This window comes from Schistocerca americana, chromosome 11, assembly GCF_021461395.2.
Source record: "Schistocerca americana isolate TAMUIC-IGC-003095 chromosome 11, iqSchAmer2.1, whole genome shotgun sequence".
NCBI lineage: Eukaryota > Metazoa > Arthropoda > Insecta > Orthoptera > Acrididae > Schistocerca > Schistocerca americana.
The window spans coordinates 112,195,143-112,208,571 of NC_060129.1; positions in this window are offsets into that span (position 1 = coordinate 112,195,143).

The following is a 13,429-nucleotide window of genomic DNA, read 5'->3' on the forward strand; positions in this document are numbered from 1 at the left end:
CAATCATATCTTTTTCGATGTCTTCACATTTTTCCTGCAGCCATTTCGTCTTAGCTTCCCTGCACTTCCTATTTATTTCATTCCTCAGCGACTTGTATTTCTGTATTTCTGATTTTCCCGGAACATGTTTGTACTTCCTCCTTTCATCAATCAACTGAAGTATTTCTTCTGTTACCCATAGTTTCTTCGCAGCTACCTTCTTTGTACCTATGTTTTCCTTCCCTACTTCTGTGATGGCCCTTTTTAGAGATGTCCATTCATCTTCAACTGTACTGCCTACTGCGCTATTCCTTATTGCTGTATCTATAGCGTTAGAGAACTTCAAACGTATCTCCTCATTCCTTAGTACTTCCGTATCCCACTTCTTTGCGTATTGATTCTTCCTGACTAATGTCTTGAACTTCAGCCTACTCTTCATCACTACTATGCGTCCTATTGTGGCGAGGCTGACGTTTGCATAAATTGCAACCCTCTGATTGGGACTGGTAATATTAGCCTACAGTTATTTTGTGCCGTTATATCAAATGAAATAGGTAAATGAAAGAATATTTAGTCCATCCACCGTTCGCTGCTTTTCTCGAAAAGTAAGGAGGGGTTGACTACTTACTGATTTAAGTTTTTAAATGATTAGTGTTGCCACAAATTCTTTTCTTGTTCATTATTTCATAGAAATGACAAATGATGCTTTGTGTAAAATTTGTAGCGTTTTCCTTTGATTATTTCGAATGAAAAACCAATTTTTCCTCAAATATGTTTTTAATAATTAATCGGAATTTGAATGCAACTGATTTTTGACGAAACCAAAAAAGCTCTTACAAAAAATTCAAATGGACAATTCAGATAGTAGACAAAATTCAGCATTATGTAGTAACACTTACGTGGAGTAGTTAAGAAAACAATAATTAATTAATCCACTGGACAACATTTAATATCTGTTCATAAACACTTGCTCCCTAATGTGTTGATCTGGAAGACGAGTTCATCTACATCATTCGAAGATGATACGTATCTTTTACAAGCCAAAGTCGTTTTCTTAAAAGAAGTTTATTTAAAAATCCAAAATTTTACCACCACTGGTATGGCCAACAGACATTTAGGTTTCACAATCGGTTATCGGTAAAAAATAAAAACCCAGTTATACAGAACTAAAATACCGGTATCCGTCTTATCCAGACGGTTTTTTGCATCTTTAGCTAGCACACTTACTTGTTAGCACCTGTCAGATGCTACTTGTAACTAAATACAGAGTAGGATGCTGAAAGGGCGTGTTATCTTTGGTACGATGCTAGAGGATGTGGATAAGGTGTTTATAACCTGCACCACTACCAATCGCGTTTAAGCAACCGGAGGTTAACATACTTAAACTTTATATCTCAATTACGTGACAGTTGACGTGTTGAGTCTGATTTACGAATATACAAACCAAGCCCACTAAAGCCTGTGAAATTTTTTCAGCATCTGTGTTACTTGATTTATTGAGCTTGATCCACGAACATGTTAATCAAGCCCCTCAAAAATTGTGGATATTTTGAGAGCTCGTACAATTCACATTTCGTTACACTTCATTTATAGCAGTCATGATGGGACGGGATGACGAGTGAGAGACTTTGTCGTAAATCGCTGAGGTGCAAGAAGATTCATATGTAGTTCATCAAATAACTAAAATTACATAGCCATTCGGATGAGCTTTAGTTCAACTATTCTTTCATGAAAGTTTAAACTGCAGTAATAAACTCTACTGCCACAATAGCCTACTATCGAATGGCGGGACGGCCACGAAGCTTTTGACGTCACCAACAGATGGCAGCGCGGTAGCTGAACGACAGCGGCAATCGTTTTTCGCGGTGGCGTGGCTGCTGGAGGATTTGGTCATGGAGGTATTATTGAAGACGAATTACAGTTGATCCTCAGTGTTTGCAATATTAAGATCATATATTCTTACCGCTTTCAAACAATCAATGAACTACTATGACCATACTCAGCTCCATCTATAAACTGACATTAACTTTGTCATAACGAAGGTAACATATTATTCATATAGTTAAGGAACAGAAAAATTTAAAATGTAATGAGAGACTGGAATTCTGCAGCAAAGACCGGAAGAGAAAACAGTACAACAACATAGCCTTGGGGTAAGGAATAAGTGCAGAAGGCATCTGGCAGATTTTTTAACAGAGCGAAATTTCATCATCGCTGAAATTTGCTTAAGAATCATGAAAAAGGATGCATACGTGGAACAGAGTTTTCGAAACCAGATTTTAAATTGTATTGCACGTGCAGATGCTGACTGACGATAATTTCTTGATTATAAAGTACAGAATGTAACAACAGATAGCAAAAGGTAATAAATTAAGGTGCTGCAACGTGAATAAGTTGTCGATACCCTTAAATGGATCATTTGGCAACGATTGACAGAAACACAGGAAGGAATACACTACGGGACGAATGGGTTCCTTTGAGACAAGTAGTGAAGACAGCAGAAGTAGAAAATGGAAAATCGGCGCAGTAGAAATCCTCAGACAACAACGATATACTGAATTTAACTGACAACACTGGAAAATATTACAACACAGTGATACGGAACACAGATGTCTAACGATGACTTGGACAGAAGGTGCAAAATCGCAGATCACGAATAACTAGGGGGGGAATTCAACAGCCTTAAAGTTTTCTTTTGTCCATTCTTGCGTTAGGATTTTGCACCTGGGTAAGATAAATGCCGTATACAGGAAAATTAATATTATAAATGCTTTGGAGTAAAGAAGTGCAACGGTACAAATATCAAGAGCTTAGTTGGCATGCCAGAACTACGCATGGAAGTGAAAGCTGGAAACTGTACGGTGGGAGTTTATTGGTGAGGGGCGCTATACAAACGAACTTGAGCACAATTTTCATACCTGAGATAAATCTGAACACGAGAGACAGTACTGATGCTACCATTTCTCAGTAGATAGACAGAAGGGAAACAGACCTATGTCTGTAGGACTTCTAGATTTAAAGTAAGCGCTAGACAAATCCGGGATAGACACAGGGACACAAGATTTTCTATAAATAGTACAGAAACTGGACTAGAGTTGTAAGAGTTCAAGGACTCGAAAGGGAAGCAGTAGCTGAGACAACGGAAGCAGAGAGGGTATAAAATGCAGACTGTCATTAGCGAGAAAACTGTTTCTGAAAAGGAAAAGCTTGTTGACATTGATTATAAATTTAAATGCTGGGAAGTATTTCACGAAGATATTTGCATGGAGTGCAGCGTTATATGAAAGTGAAACGTTCTGACTAGAGGACAATGGATGATTTTGAAAGTGACGCTACAGAAGGATATGAAAGACTAGATATGTTGATCGCATAAGTAATGAGGACATACTGAATCTAACTGGGGAGAATGAAACTTCAGCATAAAAAAATAGGTTCGATTGACAGGACATGTTCTGAGGTATCAAACTATCGTCAGTTTGGTAATGGAGCCGAAATTGTAGAGGGACGCCAGGGCTTAACAAAGGCAAGCAGATTCAAATGGATGTAGGATCAGGAGTTATACAGAGGTTAGGAGGCTATGCCCGCTCACCCACCGTCGTCGCAACTGCACTGATATCGCTTCCACGTTTCCCCTTCGGCAGCGGAGCTGATTTCACAAGTAAGTATATATATATATATATATATATATATATATATATATATATATATATATATATATTGTCCTGGCTAGTAGAAAACAAGTACCTCCCATGTGGGTCGCGCATAAAAATCTATGAATCACGTTGTGAATCTAGTTGTATCAATTAGCAGTTGAAAATTGAACTCTTTTTTTTTTTCCTAGAGATATTTCATTCACTTTCAACCACGACGGATCCAAATACAGTGATTTTATTTATTACTCGGGCGTAACATAGCAATCAGGTTCCAGTCTATTTTTTCAAATGTTTGTTCCCCAAAATAATTTGATTTAATTACCTTTATTGTCAATATGCCTTCGCTATATCCTATTTTCTGTTTATAACAGGTTGATCAGCTTTTCTCATAACACTTGAATGTTCACAGATTTAATTGTCTATGTACTAACTGATTTTTGGGATTTATAAAACATGGAGAAAGTCTCGTATATATTCTGTTTTATTGACACTATTCACTTCTTAAATTAATGAGAGATGGCACTGGAGAATCGATGGATGAGTTGATCCTAGTGTGTGTCGTTTCGGTATAGTAACTGTCAGTCCGTACCATATTCCTTCGCGTTACTATCACCAAAGATATGATTTCCCATGAAACTCTCCTTTACCATTAATACCTGATAAATCATAAATATGTCTCTGGCTTCACAATGTCTAAGCTTCTTAATTCTCATGACACGATATTAATTATATGTTCGCGTTCTTTCAATGTCTGTTCAGCACAAATTTAGTGTTTTCACAGGGACTATATCTCACGTCTCGTTTATTTCCAAAATCGCGTTGTCATCGATCGGCAAAGATATTAGTATGATAAGGTCCAACTATTTTCTATATATGTAGGTAGTATCTGTTCCCGAAAGAACAGATACCATTGATGACCGTGCAGCTTCTCTAGAATGAAATAATTAAATCGACAACATAGCTCCAAACAGGCGTTGATCTACGTGTCCCAAATTATGTATATCAACGCCTATTTGCAGCTAGTGTTCGATTTATCATTTCAATTATTTTCTCTCCAACATCTCAAAATAATCTATTATCCACCACTCCAATGTCTAATCCAGTTATCAGAATGATATTTAATTAGGCTTATAATCCCTAACTTCCGACTACCATGGAAGAGAAATGTTCAAATGTGTGTGAAATATTATAGGACTCAACTGCTAAGGTCATCAGTCCCTAAGCTTACACACTACTTAACTTAAATTATCCTAAGGACAAACACACACACCCATGCCCCAGGGAGGACTCGAACCTCCGCCGGGATCTGCAGCACAGTCCATGACTGCAGCGCCTGAGACCGCTCGGCTAATCCCACGCGGCATTACGAAAGACTGCGAACATGCACCATTGAAAACAAAGACTCAAAAGAGCTAACAATGCTGCGCATTGATTTATATATTACATTCTGAACAAAATGCAGCTCTGTTATGTCTTCCTTGGATTCCCTTTGTACTACTTCGAGTTACTCTATTTCGAATACCTACACTTTGTAAAATTTTAGCTGACTATTACTTCAAAATACTACTACCGATTTTTGGCTCATATGTCATTTCGTATTACAGAATTTAATCTAATATTCGTTTCCGTATAGCCACTCTCTAAAGAGCGGTTACAAGGCTCACCATTCGTCAGACAGGTCAGCAGCGTATTTGTTTGCTGAATGTCTGTTTAGTACAGGCTCTAGTAACATATCACTTGTCATAGACGAGGATCACTCAATACATATCGCAACACATTTCTTTTTCCTGAAAACAGATTCTTATTTTCGATTCCCAAACCCGATGCTATTCCTCACTCTTCTGGATACAAAACTTTTCAACATGATTTTCTTTCAATTGGGGGACCTTACTGGGAGGTCTTGTATCCCGGCACAGTACCACTCTACTGGTCAACATCGGAACCAACGTCCTGCTGCGTCAGTAACCTCCCCATCATCCACACACTGCTTCCCGTGGAGCGCAGTCTTCATTAGGCCATTGGCTATTGATTGGTCTTCTGTTTGACAGCGAGGAAACCAGCAAACACACACCTCTGGGAACACTAACTGGTGGACGAGTGTCAATACTAGAAGCAGAGACGTCCAGTTGTCCAGAGATTTGTTCGATTTTGATCTTTCGATCACCTCGAATGAGTGTGTCCACACGTTCCAACATTACAGGAGTGTCAGCCGGCCCACACATGGGAGACCGGACAAGTTTGTGCGACCCTGTTGAGACGATGACAGACGCGTCGCCCAAAGACTCAACGTGCTTTTGTTTACTGCTGGATTTCCGTAGACATACTGCAAGCGCCTACGAATATCTCTGGGATGTTCGGTTTTCCCCCAAAAGAAACGCAACTACAGCTCTCTACTTGGAACACACTTCCGTCACAGACGCCATTTGGAACGCTATGTATAGCATCGCCACCTATCGGAACTTCGTGAAACTATAGGGCAGGGGCGGGCAGGAATCCTGCACGTGTGCGGTGCACTTGCACGTGTGCAGTAAACAGGTGTTCTGCGTGCACACAGGGGCAAGCTGGCCATCCGCTTCTCTCCTCTCCCCACCTTACCGTCTCTCCGCTTCTTCCTCCGTAATGCGACTTGTTTCCTGGCCTGCTTTATTGAATGAAGGAATAAGGTTAGTACGAGTGCGTGAAACAAATCATGGTTTGAAAGAGTACCTATTAACTACGATACGTTGTATTTAATTATCACAGGTGGAGTTTACAATACGTTTAATGTATGGAACAAAATTTCTACATACAGACAAACGCAAACAGTTACGTAAATTTTCATTACTGATGTTTACTCTTAACCGAGACTTATTAATTTTCATAACAGAAAAAAATCTCTCGCAAACGTATGTCGAGCCAAACATATTATCTTCGCGGCTTCACGATGCAGAGGAGGAAACTCTTGCTGTGAAAAGTTGTGATAAAAATCTATTACACCTCTTGCCAAAAGGAACTTGTCTCTCATACGAGAATTACGCTGTAGAATCTACATTGTAGATCTTTTAATTCCATTTGCAAACTGGGATGAATATCATCTACAGAAACAGCAAATTGTCTCGAGAACTATTCAAAACCTTGGGATAAGTATGATATATCCCCAAATCGCTTGAGAATTTCCTCTTTTATTGCACTAAGTACGGGAACATATTGAAATTTATTATAATGGCGTTCAATATTAAACTTCCGCTGACCAGCGAGAATACTGTCATTTCGAATTTTCACGTTTTTGCACAAAGAAAAAATGATTCTTCCATTCCTTTTTAAAAGATAGCAATTCCTTTTTAAAAGATAGCAAATCTCCACTTCTTCGTTTCCTTGATTCACTCTGCATTTTCCGGTTCTTGAAATACAACGTTGACTACGTAGTGGTCGCTTCGCTTCAACGTCCACAGCTTAGCCTGGTACTACATTGCCGCACCCTGCCAGCTGTCGCCACAGCCCCATTCGACGATTGCACGCGAGCAGCACACGTGCAGCGCTGTGTGCTCATGAGCCGCGTGCAACGTTTGCCCGCCCCTGCTATAGGGACTGAGACGGGAATATTCCACGAAGGCCCACAATAAATACCACATTTTTTCAGGAAGTACTGGCAGAGAAAAATAGTTAGTGGCATTTCTTATTCTACACCCGTTGTATGTTTTGAGCATGCCCCCCCCCCCCCCCCCACCATCACGACCTCTCCAAAAATCTCACTGCTGTATTTAAAGTGGCTGCACAGTGGATGATGTAAGGCACAAATTATATGGACTATGCAAGGAGTCGACAGATGTCACCATCGTCCTCCAGAACGTCCACCCATTCCAGTGACCCCACACCCTCCAGCAGATCTTCCTCACTGCCCGTTCTGTTTTCCACCTTAACACCTATGCCACCTACTCCCATAACCAAGCCCACTTCACCTACTCCCATCTCAACACCCTTGTCTAAATTCCTATCATGGCGCGACAGCACCGTATCTTGATCACTAACATCCGCTCCCTTTCTGGAAACAAAAACCGCCTCCTGCACACCCTCACAACCCACTGTGTGGATGCCTTCCTCCTAAATGAAACCTTTTTCCAGCCCCAGCATACCGTCCACACATCACCCTACCTCCTCCACCACTCTGATAATCTTCTCCTGATAGCATGTGGTGGAGTAGCCATTGACCACCACCGCCAGACCCCTGTTCGGCTACAACCCCTTCTTCCTGACCCCACGGACCTGATCCTCAGCTTCTTCTTCCCTGGCCTTACCATTACCTGTGCCACCATCTATGTCCGCCCTAATCTACATCTACATCTACATCTACATTTATACTCCGCAAGCCACCCAACGGTATGTGGCGACGGGCACTTTCCGTGCCACTGTCATTACCTCCCTTTCCTTTTCCAGTCGCGTATGGTTCGCGGGAAGAACGACTGTCTGAAAGCCTCTGTGCGCGCTCTAATCTCTCTAATTTTACGTTCGTGATCTCCTCAGGAGGTATAAGTAGGGGGAAGCAATATATTCGATACCTCATCCAGAAACGCACCCTCTCGAAACCTGGCGAGCAAGCTACACCGCGATGCAGAGCGCCTCTCTTGTAGAGTCTGTCACTTGAGTTTGTTAATCATCTCCGTAACGCTATCACGGTTACCAAATGTCCCCATTCCTTTTGAATTCCTTTCCCACGTCGACCGTACCTTCTCCACTTACGCGATTGCCGCCGACCTCAACATCCTTACTCGTTCCTCCACCCAGTTGCGGCGGTGGCATTGGTACATCTCCACCCTCCAAGGTGACCTCTTTCCATTCCTCAGCACACCCGTCCCGAATCCAATACCACTCCAGCTGTCATCCTCTCCTACCCTAACCTCCTCGGCTGCATAGCGGTGTTAGTCCTTGACCCTATTGGTAGTGACCATCTCCATGTCCTCCTCATGATTCAGACGGTCATAGACCCCATCCCGATCCTCGCATCGGCCCTCCCCCGAAATACGTTCATGATTATTCCCGTGTCGAGTGCAATGCCTACACAGGTCGATAGCCACCCCCTCACCTACCACGAACCTGATGATGCTACCCACGCCACCACCTTTCTCCCGCAGACCTTGTCTGAGCCCGCAGAAGCTCATGTCCCTACTGTCACCATCCACCCGCACCGTCCAACTTTGCCCCCACAGGCCACCCTCCTCCTCCTCCTCCTCCTCCTCCGTGAATCCCACCGTCTCTGCTGTGCCTTCCTTCACACGTGTGACCCAGATACACTCAGACACCACCAGCAACTACAATGACACATCAGACACTTGCTCGCAGCTAAGAAACGCTGGGACTGGTGACAGACATGCACCCATCTTAATGCTATCCTTCCTATCAACTCGTCAAAGTACTGGTCAGCCTTCCACTGCCTTACCGGATCTAACCCCCCCCCCCCTACCACCCTCTCCATCAGGATGACCAACCCTTCCCTGACAACCTTAGTAAGGCCAATCAATTTGCCTCCTACTTCTCCGATACCTTTATCCACCCTGACGATCCCCAGTTCGATTACTCCCTCTACCCAGATGTCCACGATCGAACTGACACCTCTGTCCCTCCACTCGCTCCTGTCTTCCAGTACTTGGACAACATTACACCCAACGAACTCAATGCCCCCATCACTACTCAGGATATCATTAATTCACTCCAAACGAAATGCAACACCACTTCCAGTCACGGTTGTGTTACCTATTGCCACCTCCCTGAACCTCCCGCCGTCTTCCTCTCCACCCTGGTCAGGCTATATAATGTGGTCTTGTCCACCGGCTACTACCCCGACCTGTGGAAAACCTCCCAGATCCTGATGTTCTCAAACCCAACAAACCACCATCTGCTGTCTCCTCCTACCATCCCATCAGCCTTACCTCAGTCTTCAGCAAGGGCCTGGAATCCATCCTTACCCGACTCATCCACCGGCATCTCCACCAGCACCACCTCCTTCCTGCTACCCAGTGTGGCTTTTGACCATGCTTCTCTGCCGATGACCTTCTCCTTCACGTCATTCATCTCCTCTCTGAACAGCTCAACTCCCGTTGTCCATCATCTTCCTCTCCCTCGACCTTGAGCATGCTTAAGACTGTGTATGGCATTCCAGTCTCCTATTCAAGCTCCAAACCTTCGCCCTTCCCATCAACTATGTCCATCTGATCGGGTTCATTCTTTCCCAACATCCTTCCTATCTCACCATCCATAACACGGATTCCTACACATTCTACCCCTCCACCAGTGTGCCCCAGGGTTTCGTCCTCTCCCCTCTTCTTTACCTTCTGTATACGGCGGATATGCCACCACCTTCACCCCCCATCCACCTTCTCCAGTATGCCATCGACACTGCCTTCCTTGCCCTCGCCCCCACTCTGCAATGCTCCCAACACCTTCTCCAATCCCATCTTAACCGGTTCACCTTATGGTGCAACCAGTGGTTGCTGAAGATCACTCCTTTTAAGACCCAGGTGATCATTGTAGGCAAAATCATCCCTTCCTTCCGTCTCCTCGACTTCTGTATGACCATTTATGGCCATCCTGTCACCCTCATCCCCACTCTCAAGTACCTTCGCGTCACCCTTGACTGTCGCCTCACCTGGACCCCCGTCTTTGGACAATCCAAGCCAAGGCACGCTCCCGACTCTGTCTCTTCAAGCTCCTTTCTGGCCGCACATGGGGTCTGGACCCAACTCTTCACCATCCTCCACACCAATAAATCCCTCATCTGCCATCCCATGCTGCACCCACCTTACCTCGATCTCTGCCCCTCCTACCTTTTACAAATCCCATCAATTCCTAGAACGCCATACGCTCTGCTCCGCCTCGCCTATCGCATCCATCTTCCCTCCCCCACACAGATCCTGTATGATCACATTCTGTTCCCACACCTCCTCCTTTTCCTCGAATGGATATGGATCCTCTACTCCTCCCGTAAACTTGATCCCGCTCACCTGCTTGTCTCTCCCATCCTCTCCCACCCCAGTCTGCGCCTGTATTCCCACGTCCCACCTGCTCTCCATCTCTCCACTGTCCATACCCTCACCCAAGGTGGCTTCCACCAACTCTCACTCCCTGATGATGCCCTCATTCCCTTCTACCCTGATCCTCCCCTCCCCCCACATGTTTTTTCCCTAGGACGCCCTCTCCCTTCTCCCTTCCTCCCTCCCTCCCTTCTCCCCCTGGGCTTCTCCTACCCCCTACCTTCTTTCCTCCCCCTCCCTTCTCTGTTCCTGGCATCTGCACCCTCCCCTCTCCCTCCTCCCCCACCTTTTCCCCTTTTGGCAGGTTCCCAGACTCGTACACGTACAGTCAACATTCACGCGCCGGAGATCGTCGCCATTGTTTGTGTGTGTCGTTGTGTTAGTGATTCAGTGTTTCGTCATTGTGCTCCTTCGTTCGCGTGTGCCATTTCTGTCGTCTCTGTTCGTGTCCGAGTGCTGAACGTTTTTAGTTGGACGTTGAACCTGTGAACAACTTCATGTATTTTAAATTTGTGTGTCTACTGTTGCCTATCCACCGTGTTTCGTGTTTCGACGTCTCCAATTGTAACTGAATGTATTCTCTGTGGCCGAAAAGCGACGTAGTCTTGCCGCTGCCAGCCTGCCTTGTATGAATTTTCAAAATGACAATAAAGGAAAAAAGAAGAGTCGACAGAGATGTGGAAAGATCGTATGTTGTCTGTAAAATGTACATAAGTGAAATAAGTGTACTGAACCTACTCTAAATAACCAAAACTAACTTTCATAAACTTCCTCTCAACTGATTCATATATTGGGTGAAATAACATCTGAAATGTTACACTGTGGGATTCAATTGCTATATCACGAGCTGAAATAGCTTTCCCATTTGGTTAATATACTTAACCTAACCATTAGACGATCTTTGGCAGAACTGACAGTGATGATTTAAATAATGAAGCACTGCAGCAGGTACGTACTGTTTCGCGCTGAGCACGACACTTTGAGAATTTATTCCCAGTAGGAAGTGCAAAGGATTGCAGAGGTATTTCATGTGATGGTTCGGAAAAATCGGATAAAATAAGTCTGTCCTCTTAAAAGAAACCATAAAAAAAACTGCACAGCAGAAACGGCAGAACACACACATTCAAGCATCTTACAAAATACCTAAGTACATATTTGCTGTTGATAATGAAAATAAATTCTCGAAACGCGTTATACTCAGATTGCAATTACTTTCTGACTGCCGTTTTAGCGAGTCGAAAAAGAGATTACTGCATAATAGGTGTGAACCAAAGCGTAGGGCAATAGACGGAGAAATTCCGAATGAAATGCGTTTGGCTGTCAAGAGAGCAATGCGTGATCCCTTCAGTGACTACTGTAGTAGAATATCGTTAAATTATCTTTCACAAAACCCAAAGAAATTTTGGTCGTATGCAAAGGCTGTTAGCGGTACCAAAGTCAGTACCCAGTCCCTAGCAGATGTGATAGGAACTGAAATTGAGGATAGCAAAGCGAAAGTTGAAATGGTTAACTCTGTTCTCAAATTTTCGTTTAGAAATTAAACCCCAGGAGAAATGCTCCAATTAAGTCTTTGTACCACCGAAAAGGTGAGTGAAAGAAGTATGTCACGAGGGGTTGAAACACCTGAAATCGACAAAACTCGACAAAGTTCCAGGATAGGATGGAATCCGTACTAGATTCTATAGAGAATTTGCGGATGAGTTAGCCCGTCTCCTAACTGTAATCTATTGTAGATCCCTTGAACAAAACACCGTGCCCAGTTCTCTAATAAAGTGACAGGTGACACACGTCTACAAGAAGGGCAGTAGAAGTTATTCACAAAACTAACGTCCACTATCCTTGACATCGATCTGTTGTAGAATCTTAGAACATATCTTGAGTCAAACAAAGAGATATTTCGAACAGGATCACCTCCTCCAGCGCAGAGCATGACTTGATAGCGGGGTTGAACGGGATTGTTTCTGGAGGTGGCTTGGTTTCCGTTAGTTTGTAATTATATAACACGAAAAATACCTTTGCTCTAATTTTTTAATCCGTTATTCGTTTTGTATTTCCGTTTGGAGACCCTTCTTCTATGGCACAGTTTGGCGTATCAAGCTGAAATTTTTCACACACTAAGGTCGATGGTTCGTAGGCGTTGTAAAAGTTTTATACCTTTCAGTGAAGTCAGTCATAAGTTAGGCCACTTTTGTGACATGTTATGATACTCGAAAACACGCATGTTCAGCAGTAGTAGCGTACTGTGTGTTGACCTGGAACCATGAGACATAGGAAGAAGCAATGTTTCACAGTACAATTAAAGGGAAGTATTGGAAAGTTTTTAATTTGTAGTTATATAAGACAAAAAATAACTTTTGTCTGTTTTTATGTGTTTTTTGGTTTGTATTTCCGCCTTTGCGAGCGTTTTTGTCCGGGACAGTTCGGTGTATCAAGCTTAAATGTGCATCACGTACTAAAGTCAATGGCCGCTTGACGGTGTACAATTTTTAAACTTGTAAGCCAAGGCAATCAGGAGTTATGGCCATTTATGCGACATGTTTTGTAACACGAAGAGACGCGCCGTCTACCCCAGTAGCGCAGATCAGATTAGATTAAATTAGATTAGATTCGGTTTTCGTTCCATAGACACAAAAATTGAGATGATTCTCGTGGGAAAGTATAATATAAAAACAAAAAAGATTTCGATATAATAATAACTACCCCTACAATTTATCAGGAGATTGTTGAAATAGGTGAATAAATTGCGGTAAACGGGAACAGCTAATATTTACAGAATTAGCACGCTGTCAGAAT